At 42.4% G+C, this 24732-nt stretch overlaps 1 protein-coding gene across 2 annotated transcripts in view; it reads right to left on the reverse strand.

The window, feature by feature from the left end:
• PMFBP1 (polyamine modulated factor 1 binding protein 1) overlaps positions 1 to 24732 on the reverse strand; it is a 322125-nt gene that overhangs the window by 60525 nt on the left and 236868 nt on the right. For both annotated transcript variants that reach the window (XM_082712324.1, XM_082712325.1), the window contains one exon: positions 10897 to 11053. The gene's annotated coding sequence lies outside the window, so the exon portion shown is untranslated. The remainder of the gene's footprint in view (positions 1 to 10896; positions 11054 to 24732) is intronic.

The following is a 24732-nucleotide window of genomic DNA, read 5'->3' on the forward strand; positions in this document are numbered from 1 at the left end:
TGGATTTTCTTGTTTAAAATGTAAAGCTCATTAACTACACACAAAGGAGGAAACAGATATGAAGGATGGAAAATAAAACTCAACTGATGTGATACAGAAAGGTACTGTGTGTGCCATTCTGGTTTGGATTAATCGGGCTTGGCACTACTATGCCTTTTGTCACCTGATCAGTTTACAGGGCTGAAGAAACCAGGGGAATGGAAAGTGCTCGTGCCTAATAATACCCCACCCTCACCCCTGCCAAAATTCCTCCCAAGGAAATTCTAGGCTCATGATCTCTGAGTTGCTATAAAGATCGGTAGCTGTGGAAAACTCATCGTTTCTGATCTTCCGCTTACTCAAAAAATATTTGCTGAGAGCTGCCTTGTGCGAGGCTGGAATCCAAAAGTGACTGGGACAGGGTCCCTGACCGGGAGCTCAGAGTAGAAGGAGACATTTATCTAACAACAATATATAGTGATAAGTAGACTGGTGAGGGGTGATTAAAGGCTTCAGCATTTGGAAAATACTTTTAGAGTTGACTTTTCTCCTCCGAACACACATGGTCCTGTGTTTCACGCACTACTCTAAAGACTTTAAAAATATTAATTCATTGGTGCACCTAGGTGGCTCAGTTGATTAAGCGTCTGACTCTTGATTTGAGCTCAGGTTATGATCTCAGGGCGGCAGGATGGAGCACAGCATTGGGCTCTGCGCCCAGCAGGGGAGCCTGTTCAGTTTCTCTCATTCCCTCTCCCTCTACCTGTGCTTTCTCTCTCTCTCAAATAAATGAATAAATCCTTAAAAAATTAATTCATTAATTCTCATAATAATTTTTGGATGCAGCTACTATTATCTTATGCTATAGTTGAGGAAGTTAAGGAGTAACTTGCCCAAGGTTGCATGGCTCATCAGTGCAGAGTCAAGATTTGAACCCCCATCGTCTGGTTCCAGATTCCATGCCCTCCATCACTACATGTTGCTTCCTTTTAAGCCTAGACCCTGGAAGATGAGTGGGATTTAGGAAGAGGAGGGGGGGGGAATGTGTGATGTAAGTATTCTAGGGTCAGCATTCCAGACAAAGGGAAAAGCTTGTCCAAGATCCTCTCTGTCTGATTCCACGTGGCACATGAGAAGAACTTCCAGGGGTTAGGACAGCAGGGTAAGTGGGGGTGCTGTTTGGGGTGTAAGTGCCAACACTCGAGGGATGGGAAGAGAAGGGAACTGGCTAGGAGGGACCTGGCTAGAAGGGTTGAGAAGGGTCTTGCAGAACGAAAGCCAGTAAAAAGATCTCTCTAAAAGGGAGAAGGCAGAGAAATGACAGTGGGGTCCATGGTGCAGCTGCTACAGAAGTTGAAGTAAGATGAGAAGATCAGGCCATTATTTTGGAGATGAGGAGGCCATTGCTGACCTTTGTGACCTTGTGGCTAGAATTAAGGACTGAAATTGTCCACAGCTGACCAGAGGTTTCTAGGAGGAGAGAGTGATGTGAATGTTTTTCCACAAGTTTTATAGTAAAGGAAAGAGGGGAGGGAGAGAAGAAAGGGAACAGAAGGGAAGCCAGCGAGCTTAGCTAAGGGTCAGAGAATGGAAAAGCAGAGAGTGGGGGGGGAGAGGCAGGTGGGGTAGGAGCAGCATGGGCAGTGAGGAAGTTTGAGGTTTGGAATTTCTTCCCCCAAACCTAAACCTGAAATTGTCGCTGGAAAACAACTTATTCTATTATTATTTTAATTAATTAATTATTATTAATTGCTACTTTATTATTATTAATTATTATGATTTTTCAGGCAGTGGAACATAACATATAGAGGGTCAGATGCGATTTAACACAGGGGGCTTTATAAAACATCCTAAGCTACAAGGACTTTGGGAGAAGACTTTTGTGTCCCCAGCAGAGTGTCAGGCAGAGAGCGGGTTCTCAGAATGTGTTTGTTGAATGAATAAATGGGTTTTATTTACATTTTTATTGTGAATATTGTAGAAAAAGAATATGGCACTGATTTGAAAACACTCGGAAATACAGTCATAAAAACTAACATTTTATGGACTGCAAGTCATTTTATGGAGATGTTGCAAATACATATATCCATCCTGCCTGAGGCCTTGCAGTGATAGGACCATTATAGGATTTCTCATTGGGTCATCAAAAAAGTTTCTGATCTCATATTCCTGCTACTTTACAGACAGAATCTGTATTTTAATAAAGGTAGGAAAAATAAATTGTTCTTGAAGCATAGGGTATAGTTAAAGGTGTTAAGAAAATGTAAAACAATTTTACTGGTGTCTTGACTACTAATTTGGATAAATGTTTATTCTCAAAATGATCCAGCATTGTCTTTCTTTTTCCCGAAAGGTCAGGCATGTGCCACTAAAAATACATTTACTACATTTGAGAATATTTTTCAAGTGATTTATTGGGGTAATGTATGGACTATTTATTTAAATATATCTCTTATTTCCAGTAATGCCACAACCTCATTAGAAGCGACTTGGCTCATTGCTTAAGCAAAATGATATTGCTATTTAGGACATCTCCTTTAAAAATAGGAAACTTTCCTCTCACCATTTACCAGAATTCGGGATCTATTTTTAGAAAAGATGGGTAAGGTCATAACCCTAAGCCTTAGGGAATTCCTCTAGAAGTTGTGACCGTTGTACATTCTGGTTCATTTCTCTCCCTTCCTGATTCTCCAGAGTAGAGGGAATTCTCCTTCTGAGTGGGAGGATTCCACCGAGGATGGTGGAATCCTCGGGAGAGGCTCTGTTCTATATTTTCAGTGGCAGGCACCCAGCCAGTAAAGTATGGGGCCCGGTTTTAGCAGTGAGAAATTGCTTGTGCTCTTTGGGGACATCAGAGGACTATCTGATGAAATTTGTTAACGAGTAAGTGTGCAATGCATAATCACCTCTCTGTGGTTGACACATTTGATGCTTAGTACACCTATGCAAGTTATGAAACGGAACAATCAGGTGCTATACGTGATCCCATCGGGTCGGGATCTGAAACATTTCCGGTGTGGCATCCAAGAGTTGCCTCTGTTTTGTTCTTCTGACCCTGCCTTCCCCCTCAGAGATAACTACTCCCCTAAACTTCATAATTATTATTTATCTGGTAAAAAAAATGCTTTTATCATATATGTAGGTGCCCCCCAGCAATATGTTATTTAAATTTATTGGCTTTTGAGCTTTATGAAAATTTTATCTTACTGTGTTGAACCTTTTGCAACTGGCTCTTTTCACTCAAAGTTGCTTGCCAGATTCATTCATGTGGTTGTATTGAGCTGTGGTTCATACATTTCACCACCTTGTGACAGTCTATTGTGGGGCTGTGGCACAGTTTATTTATCCTGGTTGCTGGAGATGTACCGTTAGTTGTTGTTGGGTCCTTAATTACCGCAGAGCTGGGCTGCTGTATGCATTCTTGGGCATTCTCGGGTGCTTATGCAGGTGTTTCTCCAATGTAAATGCCTGGTTCATAGGCTTGTGAAAGTTTAACTTGATAAGATAGTGCTTGTGCTGTTATTCTCAATAGTTTGAATTTCTTACCCAACATTATGAAAAATGAGTCAATGCAGGTATGGTTCAAAAAGAAAGGGAGTCACGGGTGGGCAGGCAGGCAGGAGGAAAGAAGAGAAGGGGAGAGAAAAGAGAATTCCTCCAAACTTAAACCCTGTTTAAGGCCAGGATAGAAAATATACACATTTCCTCAGGTGTTTTTTTCTATCTAATGATCCAAATTAAACTATTATAAGATGTTTAAAATGTTATTGAATTGAAAGATTAAAATATTTGTTAAATCCAGTTGGTGTGCACATTGAGGAAACTGGCATTTTCACTTATTGTTTGTGGAGTGTTAACTGCCTTATTTCTTGAAGGTAATTTAGCAATATGGAACAAAAGTCCTAAAAAAAGGACAATGGACTTGGCAATTCCCCTTGTGGGATTTTATTCTAACGGAAGAAAAGAGTACTTATACGAAGATGTTTGCTTAAGGATGTTAACTGCAGAGTTACTGATAGCAAAGAGAAAGGAGAAATAATCTAAATGTCCAGAAGTTGTTGGTTAAACAACTATGCAGCTATTTGAGATAATGGAAGCATGTGTGTATTATAGCGTGTGGGAAAAAACCCAATTATATTATATTTATATAGGCCATCCTACATACATGACCCATTCAGTTTTTATAAAAATAACTTCTATATTGGGATGCCTGGGTGGTTCAACTGGTTGAGTGTTTGACTCTTGACTTTGGCTCATGCCATGATCTCAGGGTCATGATCTCAGAGCCCTGCATTGGGCTCTATACTGAGTATGGAGCCTGCTTGGGATTCTCTCTTTATCCCCTCGGAACCCCCCCCTCCTCCCTTCCTCACATGCACTCACTCTCTCTCTCTAAAAAACAAAGTAAAAAAATATAACTTTTATATTTATTTCTATGGGAAAAATTATGGATGCAAATACATCCAACTTAGAGCAATGGCAGGATTTGGGGTGATTATTATTAGTATTGCTTATCTATTGTTTGTTTTCTTCTACAAGAATAATGTATTAATTATTTTGATTAAATTAAAGAATAATGTGTTGCAGTCTATTTATTAAAGAGAAAGTGTGAAGACTTTATCCATCTGTGGATTATCTGTGGAAATTTTTTTAAAGAATTTATTTACTTATTTGAAAGAGAGAGGGAGAGAGAGAATGAGCACAAGCAGGGGGAGTGGGAGAGGGAGAAGCAGGCTCCCTACTGAGCAGGGAGCCTGAGGCGGGGCTTGATTCCAGGACCCCCGGATCATGACCTGAGCAGAAGACTGATGCTCAACAGACTGAGCCACCCAGGCGCCCCTCCTTAGAGATTTTTGCATCATAGATGGGCCACTAGCATCTTTCTCTTTTTCTCTGGAGATGTAAACTGATTTTATATCAGCTTTAAAAAACAAAAATATAATCATACAACCCCCATATGCATTCTATGAACAAAAGGTCAAATATCTGTATTGTACTTGATCATATGTCCTGGCTCAAGTCCATTAGCCTGGATCATAAAACTAATACCGGCTACCCCCCATCCCCCAGGTTCTCCTCCGGGTAGTTTAATATTTCTAATCCCATCTGTCATTACAACATCCTCATGAGGTGGGGAGAGTATACAGCAGCAGGTATAATAATTATCAAGGCCTCTATTCTTGAAAACAACATTATAGTATATACTAACTAGAATTTAAATAAAAATTTGAAAAAAAATGATCAAGGCTGCCTATTTTTTTTTTTTTAATTTGGTATAAGACTGGTCAGATATTTTCATTTTAAAATCCCTGGTCTCTTGGAATCTTTGAAAATAATGGCCAGTAGTTCAGCAAGTTCATTAACTAATTCCCTTAAGACTGGGGAATGCGTGTTATCTGGACCTGCTGATTTACATATTGTACCATGATTCCAAGTATTCCCTTACCTGGTTTATTTCAACATCCATATTTAAAGTCTTCATTACTTCCTAATTAGCTATGCTCCCTTCCTTTATTTTTTGTGTTAAAGACCAATTTAATAGAGCAGCTTGGTATCTCTGCCACTCAGAGTCATCATTAATTTCATTCGCCTTCTCATTCATTAGTCCAGCCACTTCATTGCCCACGCTTTTCCCTTCTTAGCCCGTTTGCTTTTCCCTTCCTAGCCCGTTTGCCTTGCCTTTAACCTCTTTGGTGGTATTAACTCATTCTGCCTTCTCTGCTGCTCTTACCTTTCTTTTCTTGACAGGCCTTAAGAAAGAGTTTGTGCATTCACATTTTTTTTTTTTTCTGGGCTCTTCTTCATCCTTTCTCTATTTCCACAGTGGGCATTCTTCCGACCTTAGATCTTTTCAAGGTTCTTTGTCAAGGGGCTCCTTGCATTTTTTATTCAAGGCATCCTGGCCCTTTGTGGTTTAACTGTGATTTGAAAACTTTGTGCCCTTGCCTGTAGTGCTATCTGGATTTCCTAATTCACCCAAATTGGATTTCTGAAAATCCTTGAACTTGAACAAGTTCCTTAATGTTTTTAAATACAGAGATCAGGTCATATCGCCAGGGCAGTGGTGTCTCACGGTCAACAGCATCAAAGACCATTGACAGGAGGGAGAGAGTCAGCACAGATGTGAGGTCATTGTTCATGCCTTGGGCAGGATATAGACATTTTCAGACCCAAATCCATCCTCAACAAAGAAGCTAAAGTGCTGTTTGTATTCCATGTTGTTGACATTGATCTTGGTTTTCTGGGCAGAGAACACACCATGGATGGCAGGCAGCTTGCTGTTTAGAAAGGCAAGATTAATAAATGCTGCTAAGAGTTTCTCTTTCTAGTTCACATTTGTTAATGCGAGGAGAACAATTGTTGATTTTTATACTCATCAATTTAGATGCATCACTCCACAGTGTTCCTTCTTCCATTTTCGATAGTGTCCATGTGTGGACATGGGGATCTGCTGGCAAATATCTGATTTTGAGACAGCTTCCCTTTGAGTTTGTGGCAGCCATAGAGTCATGCTGCCCAGGTCTCCTTTCAAGAGAGAACCTGGCATAAGGAATGCAGCGAGCTGACAGCCTCTATCTGTGAGCATCTCCAGGGAAGCTCCTGGCCAGGGACCAGGCACAGTGCTGGTACCAGGACCCACCTTTTCTGGCCAGTACAGGACTCCTTTGTAGATAACCTTTGCACCAGATTGCCCTGTTGGGCTGACCAAGCCCTTCTCCAGCAGCACAGCACTTGGAAGCTCTTCCTATCCCATCTTCTTTCCTTCCCCTTCTTTTCATGGAGGTCTGACCTGCATCGTGGCCCGAAGTCTCTCACTGCCTACTCCCACTCCCTTTCCCCTTTATCTTTCACGGGTGTTAACCGCAATAAGTGTCTTGTTTCTAACTTTATCTCAGCATCTGCTTCTTGGAGGACCTGAACTGACACAATGACCCAGCCCCCTTTAACCTTGCTAACTCCTCCTCCTTCTCTACCCAGCTGGCCTGGCGTGAGCTTAGTCATCCTCTTTTTTATGTTACTTGATGGAAAACCCAAGTGCTACACAACCACAGAATGCATGTCAGGCTAAACAAATACAGAATGGGGGACGGTCATCACCCGTCAGGGATTATATATATTATGATTCTCACTCATTAATACGGGTAATTGATCCCTTTATAGTTGGATCAAGTTGGACAATTCCCAGGGAAAGAGCTTGTACTTAAGCCACAGGATCACTAGGTGACGCTGCTGCCCTACACAAAGGCCACAGCCTGAGCTAGGCTTGGCCAGAACCATTCTGGGCTCTGGGTCCTGCTGTTTACTTGGCTGGATAGGGGCCTACAGGTCTGTAATTCACTATGGAATCTGAAAAAGTGATTTCTGGATCCAAGAAACCAGGCTCCAGAAGAGCATATTAAATCTCCCTCTGGCTCTTTCTCTCAGAGTTTACAGAATCTGGTGTATGTGTGTGAAGGAGTTCTCTGGAACTCTTGACTTGATTCAGCAACTGACCATGGCTGCTCTAATTTCTCCAAGTGTCCACCTTCAGCTTTGACTGCTCACCCTTTGGATCAACAGATCAACTGAAAGTTCTTCAATCCCTGCCTCCAGATCTGGGAGAACCCTCAATCTGAGTGGTGTTGACACCAACGTTTTTACCTAGAGTTCCTCAACAGAGTTGCACATCTAGGCACGGCTCACTTCTGCTAGGAGTAGGGGGCTCAGGGGCCAAATCTATGCTTGGTGCCTTCTCTGCTGAATGTAGCACACATGCCTGGATGGTTAGCGTTCTGGTTTTGGTGCTGCCATCTTTCATGCTGCCTCCCCTACCTGTTTATGTGCACAGTCAGCAATCTGTAAACATCCACCTGCCGTGTAAATCCTCATAGACAAAGCTGCTGAGTGGGACAAATATTTAACCCTTTAATTTGCCTCCACCCCAGCCCTGAACAGTTTCATCTGTTTCTCAGGCACAATCCTACTTTCTTAGAGCTGCTGGGTTGGTGCATTAGTGAAGCTGAGTTTTAAGAAGTTATTTTCTTATACGTGGGATGACTATTTCATTGCATAGAAAACACTGTTATATTTAGAGGACTGAATTCATTCATGTTTCCATTGGGGAGTCTCCAGAACAACAGCCATCAATCCATTCTTTATGTTTCTCTAATATTGCCCAATCTTTTTTTTTTTCTTTTTTTTTGGTCACATTTGACATCAGTAATGGTTAAGAATTTCCCAGAAGACTTCTGGCTCCGTGCCTTATATAGAGACATTAGGAGTATGTCAGTGGGATAATTTTTGAAAAATAGCCCTAATATTGTTAATAGGTTCACAGTCCAAGTACAGTGCCACTCAAGTTTGCTTGATTGTAAGAATACAGATTTCCAGGCCCATCTCCTGGAGATTCTGACTGAGTAGGTCTGGGGAATACCCTTGAGAATATGTATTTTAAACAAGTAACCCAGTGATTCTTATGATCAGGAAAATTCAGAAAATCATGCCCCACTGAACAAAGTGGGTTCTAGCTATGAATCATGATTCAATTCCAATCAGACATAGCAGAAGCCACAATGTAAGAAAAAAAATCTGGAGATTTTAATAGCTGGAGAGAGAACCATCTGTGAGTCATGGGATGCCCTCACCAGGTAATTGGGCACCTAGGGTCATCACAACCACCTGGAAACTTCTGATAGTAAAAGCACTAGGGAATCTTTTATTAACATATTTAATGTGCTTGACTAAGGGGAAAAAGTAGAGGAAGCCAGGAGGGCTTGTTAGCAACCTCTCCCCACATAGTGGCATGGCAGAGGAACAATGCATGCTTTCTAAGGAAGGGTTTAGTTTAACCCTTGACTGTCTTTCTCTGGGGAGAAGCCAGGGGGCGTGTACAGTCTAAACAGTCTTCATGAAAGGGCTGGGGGTCCCTGTGGCCCTGTGGGCAGTGCCTGGGAGGTATACACAGAAATCTTCACAGATCTCCATCAGGGAACACAGTTATGGCTTCTATGAGAGAGCGGTCTGCTATGGTATGTCCCAGGCTGCTCTCTCCTCTCCTGGGGCCAGCTTGAGAATATCTGGGTCCCCCAGAACATGACCCACCCAATGAGAGGGGTCCTTACCCCTTCCTCACGGCTGAGGGGTGAGTGCAGCTTTTTCCCAGCTGAGGGTTGACTAAGATAAAGCAGTGCAAACCTTAGTGGGAAGCTGCAGCTGGAACGATGAGCCTCAGAGAAGTGGAAACTTTGATTCTTAGACTCTTTCGCTTTGCACTCAGACATCACACCTGCACATAAACCACAGTAGGTAAGATTCCAACTTGCCCCCTCTGCAACTAACTTGGCCCACCCCATGGGGAGTTTTTTGTTTGGTGGCAACAGCTAAGTGAAAATGTAATAATCTCTTTTCGTCTGCAGATAAATCATTCTGCATTGGGGTCTACCTTTTTGTTTTCTATCCTTGAAAAGAGTCTGGGGGGTGGCTTTTTTTTTTTTTTTTTTGCCTTTTTCATAAATAAATATTTTAACTGGAAATTTCCAAGCATATGACAGGCCTAGAATGTGAACTTGAATGTACTGTAATAGAAATCATCAGTTGCCATGGCGACGTGTTCCAAGAGCAGATTGCCCGGAGTCACATGGGCAGAGAGTGCTCAGTAATACTAACACATCAGAGAGCAAGGCCACTTAACCTCAATCGCTTCCAGCTATTGTGCAGAATGCAATTGAATTTATTCCTAATTTCTGCCAGTGCTAAGGAACAAAATTTCCCTGCAGATTTTAATCTTACTCAGGCAGCCCCAGCCAGTGCTCAGACACGGTTCCACACCAATATTCAGCCCGGCTACTCGCCCACTTTACAGCTCTATTTTCTTATTCTTATTTTTAATGATAGCTTCCCTCTCCCTGCTGGATCCCAAGCGGCCCCCCGCCCTGGGGAGATCTGCCCTCCTCCTTTCCGAATGGCTGCACGGTGTCTCGGACTCCATTCTGCTAATACAAGGAGCACAGGTTCATAATAATACTGGTGAAAAAAAATGACCGGGCTCCACTCTCAGGAATAGCTTCCCCCCCAACCTCAAACCCGTTCTGAAGTAGAATTCCCACCGGCTCTGGGCTGCACCTTGGAATGGCACCATTAACAGCCCCATCGAAAGAGGGCAAACTGGTGGATCAGTGAATAATAGAATCAAAGTGTGTATTTTCTGTCCCTGTCACAGTCCCCTCCCCCTCCACACACACACCTTACCCACCCCCACAACCAGGAGAGCAGCACAGATTAGCAGGAGGTACAACGGCCGATCACAGAACACTCATTTCAGAGCTTATCCGCTCTTATGAAGGTTGATAAATCAGAGTCTCTCATACGGACAGTCTCAAGTTAGCAGCGTCATCCATCTCCCCTGCCCCTTTTAAGTTATTTGTCTTATTCGCTTCCAAAGATGATATCAGAGATGCCAAATGAGCCTTTGTTTTCTGTGCTCTTGCTCTTCCCAGGGTGAGTTGCTGTGTTGTTGTGGGGAGCTAAGAAGCATGCTTCCGGGGCCCAGTTCTTTGTTTCCAACCCAAGGTCACCTCTCCCTGTCTGTTCAGGTGTTGTCAGCGGTCTGCCTGTGTTCTGAGACATAAGGCAGTGTCCTCCCTGGCTGAGATTTTGCATGGTCCTACTCTCCAATGACCGCTCCCTTTTACGAATGTCATTTTAAAATAGACATAAAACCTGCTTTAATCGCCAAATGAAGACAAAGCAGAGTCCAGCCCTTAGAAAGCCCAATGCTGAAGGTCAAGTAAAAGGAAACTTAAAAACATAGGGATCATATGAAAACAAACAAACAAACAAAAAAAAACAAAAGGAGGGGGAGATAGTTTCTGTAGGGGCTTCCTTTAAGAGGGTGGTTTACTCTAACAAGGGGTGAAAATGTAATTGGAAATCACTTACTTAGCTAGTAACTCTATTCTAATGCTGTGCTGCCACAGGAAACTTGCTGGGAAGTTGAGCAGAGAGGGAATGGTAGCATGGAATTAGGACAGACTGCTGGTGGTCATTGTTGACTCTACGCAGAGGGCTTGGTGGCGATGGGGAATCTTCATGGAGCCTGCAAGAGAAAAATAGCCAGAGAGGAAATGAAGAGAGCTATTGCAAAGGATTTTAAATCAACAAGGTGACATTTAGATCTGGAGAGAGAAAACCACATGCCAAGTTGTTGGTTGCACACATGGCTCTATGCCTGTCTTGCTGTGCCGGAGCCTCTAGAAGGTCTTTGCCAAACACCTTCACCCCACACCTGCCTGTCCATAGGCAGGTGGGATGTCCTCAGAGAGAGCCAACCCTTTAGCTTTAATCAGGGACTTTACACTAGCCTGAACTCTCCCTGGCTAGGAGGGGAAGCCCTGTCCTTGTAACTAGCAAACTTTGCTGGTATTCACAAAACTGAACATGTTTTCTAATCAAAATAGGTTTTATTTATTCTGGAGCATCACTTCCCCACTTATCAGTTTAAAATATTTGCGGACTCTCTTGCTAGAGCTGTTCAAGCAGTTAGAACCTTGAAAGGTTCCAGGAGGGTGTCTAATCTGTATCTGAGCAATGTCTCTTTAGGCAGAGTGGCCTTCTGGACCCTCTACCCATACACAGGTATCCTGGGACCAGTGAGCTTCATGGCCTCCTACTGAAGAAAGATGGTGTGAGAACATCAGGAAAACGTCCAAGAATTTTAACCTTGATGAATTTCATTAAAGGGAAGGGCAATCTGTGCTATTATGCTAATACCTGCAATAGCAATTTTATTATGTTCGTTAATCTATAGTCAAGGAATAACATTATTATAGTTCTTACAGCTTTTCAAAGTACCTCCATAACTATTAGCTCATTTGAACTGCACAGCAACCCTATGATACAGGTGGGGCATATTTTACGGATAAGAAATTAGGATGTAGAAAAGTTGGGATTAGGACAAAAATCATACAGAGTAAGGATAAGATCTAGATCTCAGAATATTTGGTGCAGTGCTCTTTCCACACCATGGACAGGCTCAGGGCAAGAGCGCTGCTTTTTCTGAGAAAAATGGCCCCAAATGCCTCCTTTCTATACAATTTGCTATGGTTGTATCTTAGGAAAGAACCGGCCCATAGATGAATGGATGGAGGTTGGTGTTTGAGCAGAGGATAACCATCCCTAGGTTGAGCATGAGGAGTACAAGTGCCTCTGATTCTATTCACTAGAATTTTTCAGATCAGATAGAGGCGACCCAACACAATTCATCTTCTCTCTTGGGAATCGTGGATCCTGGTAGCAAATGAGAAGGTAGGTCTAGCTCCCCTTTGCAGGAAGCCTGCTATACAAATCTTCCTAAGAAGCAGTGGGCCTCAGAGTGAAGGTGCCATTTGAGGTTTTGATGTAGTCAAGTTGACTCTTCCAAATTATAAAGCATTGTATCTTCAGCTCTCTGGGGTAATGGAAGTAGACATCCTTACCCTCTGCTGTGCCTCCCACATCCAGAACCTCTTCCCTATCTTGTCCTTCGTGGTACGGGAAGGGGCCAAAAATGGGTTCAGAGTCTGACGGATACATTACTTTGTGATTAAAAAAAAAAAGCCCCCAGAGTTTTAACACCGGTTTTTGAGATGGCTGGTGGGAAAACAAAAATACCATGTACTGTTCTAAGTTTCTGTGGATCCTATGAACCTCTATTGCAGAAAGTAACCAGAATGTGGCTGGATACTATTTAAATATATTAATCTATTTTGTCTTTCTCTTCCTCTTTTCCTACAAACAAGTAATTTGATTGGTCATTGTCTTGGGGGAGACATATCACAAGGCAGGTGAAAGTCTTTCTGGCTTGCATATTACTAAAGCTTAAGTTCTTAGGGAAAATGTTCCAATGAGGGTATTAGCTTCCCTAAAAAGGGCTTCGGAAATGCATGTCATGAGTTTTATTGGTAGCTTAAGTGAATGGAAGGTACTGTCCTTATTTTGTTCTCTAGGGGCTAGAGATGCTAAGTGTCAAGAATGAATGGACGGGAGCTGTCCTACACCAAATGCCCATGGTGGCCTGTTGTCAGTTTTGGAGAGGGGATTTGGGAGCACAAGCCTAGCGTCTTGAAGAAACATAAAGGCAGGATTCCCAGCACCTAAGAGAGGTTTCCTCATAGCTGGGAAGAGTGAAAGGGGAGCAGAGAGAAGAGGAAGGGGAGAAGTAGAGAAACGTCTGTGAGTTCTGACTGAAGAAGAGACTTGCTCCCTGAGACCTGACAATATGTCCACATAAGGGGCAAGACTTCAAAGTGAAGTTTATGCATGGTACATCTAGACCAGGTTTTCTCAACCTTGGCACAGCTGCAATTTTGGGCCAGATAATTCTTTGTTGTGTGGCAGCACAGCAGTTTGTCTTCCATGGAATACCTATGAAGAGTTCATGTACATCTAGAATTTACCGTATCTGGTATTCTATTCCCTGTCTTTTGCATTGGGAAGGCAAGACAACTGTCCACTAGTGATGGGCTCTGCTGGAAGGAATCAGCACATGTCTTAGTTGGGCACTCTCTTTCAGGCCTTGGGTCATGGCATACTGTCTGAGGAAAAGAGGAGTAGCCTGTGGGTCCCAATTCTGTATGCTGCTGCTGATATACACAGAGACTCCTTTGTGGGGTCCCTGGGTGCTTTAGCTGGGTTATGGTTCTCTGTCTTCTCACTATATAGTTATTGTTTTTTTATTGTTTCACAGTCTGAGTAACTCCTTGTTCCCATCTCACCTATGGGACGGATGTGCAGAGCTCCCCAGATTACCAGAGAATCCTCATCTGTAAGTCCGTCACTGCTTTTCCAGCTCTTTACCCAGCGTGGCTTCTGTACTGGCCTGGAAATGTCTGGTGTAAAGCTGACATTTGGCTCTGTCTTCTCAGCTCGCAGACTTTACCTTGAGAGGGTGATGAGATACTAATTTGAGATCATAATTTTATGCTGAATAGTTACCCTTAGAACAATGCATTTTGAATTTAAATTTAAATTGGAGTTTGAGAGGTGTGAAAGTTAGAGGAACTATGTCCACATTTTCATCATAGGTACTCCTCATTCTCAACAGTTGTTCAAGAGATCTTCAACGCTTCCCACTTAACATCTGGTTTCTAATTCTGTTAGAATAGTGTGTGCTTCCTCTGAATATGATAGTTAAGAACAAATAGCGATTGTCAGAAAAATAATCTCCAACATGATAGCAAACACTTTTCTGGAATACACAAGGGCCTGGCTCTAAAATAAATAATAATGAAGGATACAAGCAAAGTTGCCAAAACCAGTCCTTTAACAATGAATTTGGTCAACGGATTGTATTGAATTTTATTTACTTTTACCTCTGGGGTTATTTCTATCCCAGGAAAGGACTAATATTATCAATTACCCACTATATGTTTATATACATTATCTCAATTCATTAAAAAATACTTATTAAAAAAATTTTTTAGAATGGGAGAGAGAGCATGAGCATGAACAACGAGGGGCAGAGGGAGAGGAGGAGAAAGAATCCTAAACAGCTTCTATGTCTAGTGTAGAGCCCAAAAAATACTTTCCAAAGTTCATTATTTTTGGTCAGATATAAATTAGATGACTAGATATATTGAAAGGCCACTAACTCTACAAAGTAGGTCATGGCTGAGTGGCAGAATACCCTGGTAGTTCAGAGAGACGGAATCCCAAGATTGAGGTGCTAATGAAGGTTTTCACAGAGGTGGCTTCCTCCAGGAAGGTCTCCTAAATCCTTTTCTTCATTTTCTTCCACCAAACTAAAGTTAATTCTCCTATCCTGGAGTTTTCACACCACTTTGTTTCTAGTACTAGATACCCAATACCTAATACAATTTATTCATGTTTTATCTTCCTTTTGGAGAGAAGATCATCTCTTTCACTCATCTTGCTGTGGAAGCCTTGACTAGGCCCTCGTACTTAGGAGATAGAGTTGGCGGAGTAGATACACTTGAATCAACAAATCAACGAAGGAACAAATCAGTAAATGAATGAGTTGATATGGGATTTGAGCTGGATCTTAAAGGACGGGCAGTAATAAATAAATAATAAATTGGTCATTATAGATTAGAAACCATCTGGCTAGCATCCAGCTGGAATCCTTACTGAAGTTTTTCACTAGCCATGCTAAGAACCATGCATTTTTTTCTCCTCTAGGCCCCACCCTGACACTCGTTAGAATTGTTTACAAGTAGCATGGACTTTGGTGACACCAAGGCTTTGTTGGGATAGGGAGTTGGCACTTCACTGGGGAGACCCCCATTACTTCCCCGTAGGAGGCTGTCACTTCTCCAAAGTGCACTACCTCTGGTGCCAATCTCTCACTCACGCGTTCTCCTCCTGACTGCTGGGAGCACATAGGCATGCTGCATGTCACCTGCTCCTCTGGCTCTCGGCAATCTCCTTCCTTTGTCTCCAAATCCTACGCAAATTGCTTGGTTGACAATCAAAGCCTGCTAACATCAAACAGCTGCTATAGACAGGTGTGTTCTACAGTTACCTGCTATTTGCTTTCCTCAGCGGGGACTGATATGACAAACAAAACCCGGGACTGGGTGCCAACTTCCTACTAGTGTTTTTCAGACTTGGAAATTCACCCTAAAAATAGCCTGCCTCAGTCCTCATCAGTGTGTGGCTGGGGTGGGGTGCTGTACAACCCCACTGATTATTGCAGTGCTTTGCAGAAAGCTGGGAATATCCATGGCTGCATCCCAGCAAAGAGGCTACATAGTTCTGGAACTCTTGATTTCTAAAGAATACCCAGGACCCTTAAAATATTTTCCAGATTTTTCTTTCTTGTTAATGTGGTTACAGGAGTATTATTTCCTGCTTTCTACTTTTAGCAGTCTTCCCATAGGTCTCAGGATTTGACCTTTGAAATTTGCTGTAACTATTCTGGAGTTTAATCTGTGATAATTATGGGGGTATGAGGGTATGGCAGGTTGGTGGAGGAACAGATTCCCACTTCTAACATTCCTTCCTGTTTTGCTATGTTATGCTAGCAATTGCCACTGTCTGTACTCCCTTTTATTCACTAGGTGCAAAGGCACCTAGGGTTCTGGATGTGATTTAAGTTCTGCTCTTTAGATATACCAGCATAAATTGTGGAAGGTGACATGGGGCAGTGCCCATGTTTTCTGGGGCTGTTTTTTCTCTGACAGCACCTTTACAGCTGTGTTGGGATTTTCAATGGTGGTCGCTTACTGACTGTACTAATTTCTGATCATGGCAGCTTCCTGGTCACAAACCAAGCTGCAGTCTCCTTGGTGGTCTTTTCCTTGGAGTCACTCTTGACAGCTCCACCTAGCATCTGTCTCTTCAGGGTTTTTGTAATTTTGTAAGTCATTTGATAGCCCACTTTAACTTGTTATAGTGAATTCTCTTCTCTATGACTGACCCTTAATCACCACTGAGGACAATTGGTGTAGACATTCATCCCCCACTACTTGGCACAGTGCACTGAGGTAATCAGTCAGCTGGCAGGGGCGAGAGCCTAGGGAGGCGGCTGGGAGAGAGGAGGAGCACTGTCTTACAAGGAAGAAACTGTTTTTCTCTGTGCCTCTGCCCAGGCCCTTCCTCCTGCTTGAGATGGCTTGCCTCCACCACTATATTCCTCCTCCTTTGAGATCCACTCCCTTTCCCAAAGTGGAAGTAGTTTTTGCTTCTCTGAACTCTATGAACTCTTAGGACACGTCTCTTATGAGACGATGTTATGTATAAGCCTGATAAAATTTGACAGGAATAAAAGAGGAGAGGGTGTATACATAGCAATGCTCCCAGACTACAGCCTGATCTACCATTTTCCATCATTTCCCTTCAAATGGATTTTGGGATCCTTTCAAAGACATCAAAGACAAATGATATCAGAGCAGAGCACTGCCCAGTAGAACTTTCTGTGATAGTGAAAATGTTCTAGATCTACTCTGTACAGCAGGGTAGCCCGAGGCATAGGTGAATATTAGACACTTGAAATGTGGCTGGTGTAACTGAAGAACTGAATTTTAAAATTCTGCTTAATTTTAATTAATTTGAATTTACGGAGTCAGAGTGGCCAGTGGCCGCCATATTGGAGAGCAAATTAGAGTACATACTACTTTGACAGGCACATGGGCCAGGACTGTCTAGATGTCATTGTCAGTGTTTATGGGCTGAGAATTTGCCTTTATGGCCCAGGACCAGGGCTTAAAGCTGAGGAGAAAGAGAAGTGGAAAGTTTCATGGGGAGATGACAAACAGGAGATTAGCTTTCAAATACTCTTTTCTCTAATTTTAAAAAGTGATCTGACTCTTTAGAAATGAATGACATTTCCTACTTCTTGTACCACTGAAGTACAGCACTGTGGTAGCACAGAGGCCGAAATGTCACTGGAAGAATTGTTTGGCCACATATTGAGTGGATCCCCCACCATGGATCAGTATTGAACGGATGACTCCTTGTCGAGGAGGAAAACACACCCCTGTGGGCATTCTGGATGGCTGTGGTAGATTGAACCCAACACATTCTTGCCTTGGCCACTTTGTTGGCTCTTATTACACATACAAAAAGGCATGATGCAACCCCAGGGCTGGGATCAATGCTGGAAATGCAGAGTAGAGCACAGATGATGAGCGCACATCTGTGGTCACCTGGCTGCAAAGTGGTCTCTTTTCATGACGTTCTGAAAATGTATGTGCAGGACTCTTTTATTTATAGTATCTCTTTCACAGAAGTCTTAGAGATCAGCATTTCAGACGCTAAGAGAAGATAGTCCTTGGATTTAGTCATTTCTGTAATAAATCTGCCATAGGAGGATATAATCACCAACCATACTTGGGTTCACTATGGTAAGTGCTCATATTCTTACTTCAAAACAGAGAATTCTCTCACGTATAGAAATTATTTTTTTTCCCTTCTGGGCATATAGATTTACACACAGACAAAAATCATACAACCATGGTCACAACTTGTGAATGTAGAATTTAATAACACTAGGAGAATCATTGACATATTAGCTTGATTCCGGTTGATTTCTGAACAGTCTTGGGTGGACTGTTGGGAAGATAAGCACACCTACTTGGCCTGGGAAGGATCTGAACCTGGAATTCTGAATATAAAGTTCAGGTGCTTCCCTGGCACGCTAAATGGCTTCACTGAGGGAGATCTGTGTGCTCAGTAGGAAAACTTCCCTTTCTCTTTCTCCTACCCCTCTGCTTCCCCCTCCTTACTCCCTGTCATCTACCAGCCCGCAGTGTGCATAGTCTTACATGTCCAGGGGGGCAATTCCACCCTTCAAAGCAAGAGTTTCTGTGTGGTTCACTTGGAGGGAGGGGGTGATGGATAGGACTGGCAATCTCTCTCCTTCTTCTCCTTCTGCAAGGTCCTCTTTCTCTTTCTTCTAGAACTCTTATTTTTTTCCTCATTCTAAATCCCCATCTCTCTCCAGCTCCTCCTGGCTAACCAGGAGAGACTTGCTCTCACACAGGGCTCCTCTGACTTTAATCAGGAAGTTGATATTGGACTGTAACAAGTCTCTCAGACATCTCCTCTTAGAATAAACGTAAGAATTAACTTGGTTCAGTGGGTTAAAGCCTCTGCCTTCAGCTCAGGTCATGATCTCTGGGGTCCTGGGGTCCTGGGATCAAGCCGCATATCGGGCAGGCTCTCTGCTCCGTGGGGAGCCTGCTTCCTTCCTCCATTCTCTCTCTGCCTGCCTCTCTGCCTACTTGTGATCTCTCTCTGTCAAATAAATAAATAAATAATCTTTAAAAAAAAAAAAGAATTAACTTAAAAACATTTTAAAATTTATTTGAGAGAGAGAGAATGAGCACAGACAGGGGGAATGGCAGAGGAAGAGGGAGAAGTAGGCTTTCTGCTGAGCAGGGAGCCCCACGTAGAACCCCAGGATCATGACCTGAGCTGAAGGTAGATAGACATTTACCAACTAAGCCACTTGGGTGACCCAGGAATTAACTTTTTATTATGGAAAATATCAAATACATACAAAGGTTGAGAGAAGAGTATAATGAATCATCCACTTCAACAATGATCAATAGTTTGCCATTTTTGCTTCATCCATCCCACATCTACTTTGCTCAATTTTTTTTAAAGCAAATCTAAGTCATTGTATTATTTCTCCTAGAAACATTTCAGTAGTTATCCCTAACAGATAAAAACTTAAAAAATATCATTGTCGTGCCCAGAAAAATTCACAAAAATTCCTTGCTGTCATCAATATTTAAATGCGGGCTCATCATTTTTTGTGAAGTAAAAATTGATACTTATTGCCTTTTGAGAGTGCAGTTAGGCAGTAGATTTCAAGATATAAAATGCCTACACCCTTTGACTCTGTGTTCTACCATGTAGAAATTTGCCTCAGCATATATTACATCCACTGAACTATGCAGAGATATGATTTCTGATAGGTCAAAATGGAAAGCAACCTAAATGTTCATTAACCAGGGTTGATTATACGAGGCAATTAAAGGAAGCTGGAAGTGGGGCCTGGGTGGCTCAGTGGGTTAAGCCTCTGCCTTCAGCTCAGGTCATGATCTCAGGGTTCTGGGATTGAGCCCCACATCCCATCAGGCTCTTTGCTCAGCAGGGAGCTTGCTAGGGGCGGCCACCCCCCTCCACCCCTGCCCTCTCTGCCTGCCTCTCTGCCCACTTGTGATCTCTGTCTGCCAATAAGTAATAAAATCTTAAAAAAAAAAAAACTGGTAGGTCTATGTGCTTTGATATGAAAAGCTACCTAAGTCATTATTGAGTAAAAAACGAGAGCCTGAAGAATATACAGGAAACTTTTGGGAAGGACCGGAAGGGAGGAGGTAAGAATAAGACAGGAGTTCATTATAGATCCTGGATATCAACCTTTTGTCTGTACTGTCATTTGCAAATATCTTCTCCCATTCCGTGGGTTGCCTCTTTGTTTTCTTGACTGTTTCCTTTGCTGTGCAGAAGCTTTTGATTTTGATGAAGTCCCAAAAGTTCATCTTCGCTTTTGTTTCCTTTGCCTTTGGAGACTATCTTGAAAGAAGTTGGTGTGGCTGATATTGAAGAGATTACTGCCTATGTTCTCCTCTAGGATTCTGATGGATTCTTGTCTCATGTTGAGGTCTTTTATCCATTTTGAGTTTATCTTTGTGTACGGTGTAAGAGAATGGTCGAGTTTCATTCTTCTACATATAGCTGTCCAGTTTTCCCAGCACCATTTATTGAAGAGACTGTCTTTTTTCCACTGTATATTTTTTCCTGTTTTGTCGAAGATTATTTGACCATAAAGTTGAGGGTCCATATCTGGGCTCTCTACTCTGTTCCACAAACTCAACACACACAAAACAGACAATCATATCAAAAAATGGGCAGAAGATATGGACAGACACTTCTCCAATAAAGACATACAAATGGCTATCAGACACATGAAAAAATGTTCATCATCACTAGCCATCAGGGAGATTCAAATTAAAACTACATTGAGATATCACCTTACACCAGTTAGAATGGCCAAAATTAGCAAGACAGAAAAAAACATGTGTTGGAGAGGATGTGGAGAAAGGGGAACCCTCTTACACTGTTGGTGGGAATGCAAGTTGGTGCAGCCTCTTTGGAGAACAGTATGGAGATTCCTCAATAAATTAAAAATAGAACTTCCCTATGACCCTGCCATTGCACTCCTGGGTATTTACCCCAAAGATACAGATGTAGTGAAAAGAAGGGCCATCTGTACCCCAATGTTTATAGCAGCAATGGCCACAGTTGCCAAACTGTGGAAAGAACCAAGATGCCCTTCAACGGATGAATGGATAAGGAAGATGTGGTCCATATACACTATGGAGTATGATGTCTCCATCAGAAAGGATGAATACCCAACTTTTGTAGCAACATGGACGGGACTGGAAGAGATTATGCTCAGTGAAATAAGTCAAGCAGAGAGAGTCAATTATCATATGGTTTCACTTATTTGTGGAGCATAACAAAAAGCATGGAGGACATGGGGAGTTAGAGAGAAGGGGGTTGGGGTAAATTGGAAGGGGAGGTGAATCATGAGAGACTATGGACTCTGAAAAACAATCTGAGGGGTTTGAAGTGGCGGGGGCGGTGGGAGGTCGAGGTACCAGGTGATGGGTATTATAGAGGGCACGGATTGCATGGAGCACTGGGTGTGGTGAAAAAATAATGATACTGTTATACTGAAAATAAATAAATGAAAAAAAAAAGAAAAAAAAAAAGAAAAGAATAAGACAGGAGGGGAATTCCCCTTTTCACCTAATACCTTCCTGTAGATTTTGAATTATATTTATTATGAAGATGCATTACTTTTATAGGTAAAAATAGTTAATAAAAAAGAGTTCTCATCTCAAGTTTGAGGAGCTCTGATTTTATGTTTCTGGTAGTTTCTTATGTAAATATGATGGCAGAGATTACTAGTATGCTTGTACATCTGGTTCTCCTCTTCTTCTTCCTCACTGAGGAAGATGACATTCCTCTGCCCCCTGCAATTAGGTAGGGCTATGTAACTAGTTCTAGCCGCTGAAGTATGTGTAGAAATCATGTATGTCACTTCCAGGCTGAGGTCTTTAAGAGTCAATGTGCCTCCTCTGTGCTCTCTTATTCACTGCCATGTTCACTCTAGGGACCTCCTGTTGAGATGGCAATGTCTCCACAAAGTGGGACAGGGTCTCTGAGGTCTTTGCATGGAGGACCCCCAATGTTCAGACTGCATGAACAAGAAGAAAGCTTTTGTTGTGTTAAGGTAGTAGATTTCAGGGTTTATTACCTCAGCTTTGTTGATCTTGTCCTGACTGACTCAGTAATGACAATAGAGTCACTGAAGGCACAAAAGAAACGGGCTTCACAAACTGCATTGCATATCCTAGTGACATTGTATAGAGTAATTATAAACCTTTCCCACTAGCTAATGTTGGGTTAATCTTACATTTGAGCTGCAAGAAACACAAGTACAAATCGTAGGTGCAGAAGTCATATCCACCATTTGGCCATGGTGCTGACTTCACTGAGAACATTTGTACAACCAGGAAGACTGTCCTCAGACTTGTAACTCAACACTTAAGTCCCATGATGTCCTTGTGGTCTATCTTCTCTGAGCCTCTTTTGCTCAAAATAGGCAGGAATCTTCACAGCTTAGCCCTGTCTATCATCCTTCATGTCCCATGGCAGGTGAACTTTAGAAGCATCAGGTACTCTGAGGGCCTGAATCTCCTCCTTTCCCACTGTTCTAAGGTGACTGCTTGTGAAGGCGGAAGGTCTAGTGACAACAATCAGTGAGTCAGAAAAGAAATTTCACTGCTTCATGTTGCCTCAGTTCCAATCAACTAAAAATGAATGAATGTCCTCACTAGATAACTGCTCGCTATTGGAAGATGGAGTGGAGTTTTGAGGAAGTAAGTGAAGAGTGAGTGGAGGGTATGGCAGAGATGGAAAATATCTGGAGGCACAAGAGAAAAAACACAGCTAGATCTGAGCTCAAATTCTGTCTATGTAGCCTTAGGAAAATTCCTTAGTCTCTCAGAGCCTCAGTTTTATTTTATGGGTAGTTGAGAGGCTGAAATGAGATAAGGTTCTTATATGATAATAGTTAATAGATAGTAGATCTATTATAGTTAATAGATAATAGGTAATAGTTAATATAAGATAAAAGTTCTTATGGAGTGGCTGGCAAATAGGCAGAACCAGAAGTGCTTCCAGGTAAGGGGTCTCCATGACCTACATCTATTTACAACTTCTGTTGGAGGTGAGCCAAGGCCAGGGGAGCACCAGGATGCCCATGTACTCGTAGCTGTGATATTAATATTCTGGAAGGGCAGCTCCATAGGGTAATTCCAATACTGCGTTGGCAGCTCACCATTAGTAACAATGCAATAATGACTGAAACTCAGAGAATGTGTATGATGAGCACTTACACTGGTCTAACCATTTTCTGTAAAGCCTTATGATAATCCTTTGGATGTGACTATTGTCATTTCCATCTTGCAGATGATGAAACTGAGGCCCCAAGAGGTTAAGGGATTTGCCCAAGTCCACACAGCCTGTATGTGGTAGAACTAGGATTCAAACCTAGGGAGTTTGAGAGCCCACACTATTAAGTACCATCTCCCAAAGTACTGCTCTTCGCTAACTCGCTATTGCAATGGTCACTGTAGATAATAGGAACAAGCACAAAGCTGGCTAAGAAATGCTTAGCTCCTTTAAATGGCTCCTTAAAATTTTATTATAAACTTCATGTCAATCAGTTTTCACTCAGAACACATGTGACATCAAAATTAAAAAAAAATATATATGTAGGAAGGGGGTTTTAAGTGGGGAAATACAAGTTCTTTGCACCTCTATAATTTTCAGGGTTGGAAGGAATATAAGGCATATCAGGAAGGCAGACCTATGCAGTATGTCTCCAATTACCTGGAGTATGATTCTGTCATGATGGTCCATCTGGAATGGTAGGTCAGATGAGAGAGGCTTAGGGGCTCAGCAAAGAAGTCTGGGATTTGCCTTGAGTCACTAGAGGTGATTGAGGAGGGGACAGACATAATGAAGTAATGTCTGCCACTGTTAATCTGGCAGTGGGGAAGGAGAAGAGAGGCTGAAGGCATGGGGCCAACGAAAGCCTATTGAGGGAATGACAGCACATCTAGGATTGAAACAGAAGAAATGAAAAGAAGGGGGTGTCTGGAAATGAAAGAAAAACCAACCAGACTTGGCGATTATTAATTGGATCCTGGGGTAGCGGAAGCAGACACAGGTTTTCAGGCACAGGAAGAGATGATTTTGGGAGAAAGAAGATAGCACACTGAATTTTAGGTGAGATGGAAATATTAAAGAGCAGTGGCTAATAGGTGGCAAGAGATACTGGGCTGGAAGGTAGAGGAAATTCAGAGTTAGGATTTAGTAGAGAAATGGGAGCTGCAGTGGTGAGAATTGGAAAAGGTTGTGAGAGCAGGACTGAGAACCAAGAAATGGGGAGAGGAAGAAGGAGCCCCTGAGAGGTGGGCAGAGCAGTGAATGTCAATATCAACAAAGAGAAAGGTAGATATCAGCCCATAGAACTGACTAGAAGGTCACTGGTGACATTTGAGAGTACAGCTTCAGTGGTGTTGTATTAGTCAGGGTTCTTCAGGGAAACAACCAACACACACACACACACACACACACACACACGTATATAAATACATATTCATAGATATGGTTTATTATATATAATGTATATATTATATACATATGATCTATTATAAGGAATTGACTCACACAATTATGGAGACAAGAAGTCCCAATACCTGCAGGTGGCAAGCTGGAGACACAGAAGAGCTGATATGTAAGTTTAAGTCCAAAGACCTGAGAATCAGGAGAGTTAATGGCATACATTCCAATTCAAAAGCCAACCTGCTTAAGACCCGAGCAGGGCAGACATTTCAGTCTGAGTCTGAAGTCTGGAAAGGACCAATGTCCCAGCTCAGGCAAGAGAAGTTCCCTCTTGCTTAGTATTTTTGTTCTCTTGAGATCTTCAGTTGATTGGTTGAGGCCCACCTACACTGGGGAGGGTGATCTGCTTGGCTCAGTCTACCAATTCAAATCTTAACCTCATCCAGAAACACCCTTATAGATATGCCCGGGATGTCTGACCAAATGTCCGAGCAGCCCATGACCCAGTCAAAGTGACACATAAATTTAACCATCACAAGTGCCACAAAGTCAGCTTTTTGGGGACTAAATAAGGAAAGCGTGGTGAGGAAGAGGAGGCAGGAAGATGTAACCACCTACTTGAGAATG

Source organism: Mustela nivalis, assembly GCF_964662115.1.
Source record: "Mustela nivalis genome assembly, chromosome: 18".
Lineage (NCBI taxonomy): Eukaryota > Metazoa > Chordata > Mammalia > Carnivora > Mustelidae > Mustela > Mustela nivalis.